Source organism: Poecilia reticulata, linkage group LG4 (genome assembly GCF_000633615.1).
Source record: "Poecilia reticulata strain Guanapo linkage group LG4, Guppy_female_1.0+MT, whole genome shotgun sequence".
Taxonomy (NCBI): Eukaryota; Metazoa; Chordata; class Actinopteri; order Cyprinodontiformes; family Poeciliidae; genus Poecilia; species Poecilia reticulata.
In genome coordinates this window covers 16,114,591-16,116,263 of record NC_024334.1, presented here as the reverse complement: position 1 = coordinate 16,116,263, position 1,673 = coordinate 16,114,591, and positions in this window count along the sequence as shown.

Sequence of the window (1,673 nt, the reverse complement as noted above, 5' to 3'; positions counted from 1 at the left end):
TTTTTTTTTTTTTTTTTTTTTTTTTTTTGCTATTTGTCGGACGATTGCGCGCGTGCACGCGGGGGTCTACGGAGATCATCAGATCACCGGGCACGCGGGAGGCATCGGTGTTGATGTGATGCTTCATTTTGGAGACATGAAGCTGTAGGATCCGCAGTCTTCACACTGCGCTCCACTTTCCTGCTCCCATCAGTTCAGAGCTGCAGCGAGTCACCTGACTTTTAATTGTTTGTTTATTTATTTTACAGTAGTGCATTTTTCCAAAAATTCTCAGTGGGAATAAATCCAGTGTTTGACCAAAAGTGCTGACTAATATTCAGAAAGTTACCGGAAAACAAAAATATCCTCATGTTGAACTGGAAATGTGTCCAGATGAAAAATGCACCGATGCACGAGATCGGAATCGGGCCAGTTTTCCTTGGATTCACTCTGATTGGTGATTGGCCTAAAAATACCCCTCCCATTTGATGAACGCTTTTTGTTCATCAAATGCATCAAAACTACTAGCATGTAGCTCCCTGTTAGCGGCATATGTCTGGTTGCACATTTCCAGTTGGTTTCATACCACCATTTATCAAATCAGAATATCTTTTTCCTGACAAGGAAAAAAATCAGGTCAAGTTGGTGAAAATTGGAAATAGCAAGCTGAAACAGAAATATATATTTATTTTTTTCTTGATGCTTCTGTTTAACAATTATCCCTGATCTGATGTCTGTGCTTTCAATCTTTTCATCTTTTGACCCATTTCAAGTACGTGTGGGTTATTAATTTTTTCTATGTCACCTAAAGAGAGAGCCACAAAGGCTTAAAAATATCTGCAAGATGAATGGGTTTTTTTTCTCTGCCATAAGAAATATATAGTTTAATTTAGCATTTATTTTCCTTTCCTGTCTTTGCAAACCCTTTGGGTTTATTTTTTTGGCCTTCAGAGTGAGGACTCTCAGACAACAATCAAAGTTTTAAATCACATTTTTATATTTGACACCATTTGTTAATTTATTTCATGCATCATTAAGCAACATTGATTTACTTCATGTCCTTTCTTTAAGATTTGACGACTTCATTGACAGAATGTTAGTTTAACCATTGATCGTACTCTTGTCAGCCTTCTAAATTATAATATAATATAATTGATTGGGGTTTTTTGCAGCTGGGTGTACATTGAGGTGTTTTTACTATTTTCTCAAGCTTTTTTTTTCATTTGACAAACTTCACACACTGAAAAATGCCTGAGCGTTTGGGAAAAACAGCTCATAAATTCTCAGAATTGTTTAACAGAACCTCCTTACTTTACAACATGATCAGTGTTTTATTACTAGTGTGTAGTCACATGATGGGAGGGCTACATATATTGAAAAATCAAATAGTACAATGAAATTGCAGGGGTTCTTTTTGATTTTAAATCCACAGATATACACACAAATACAAATATAAAATGCTGCGTTTATGAGAGACATGTTCAATTTTGATTCCCCAACAAAAAATCTCTCTCAAGTAGAATCCGTCAGGGTTAATTTATCCATCATTTCACAATAAAGTTCTCTTTTTCCTAACTAGACTTGACATTTTGTGTTTACATGTCAGGCAAATTCTGGGTTCTGCACTCGTCACATGTGACATTAACAGAGTCTGATTGATAATCACCAGACGGCTTTTGCTGCATCAGCTCACA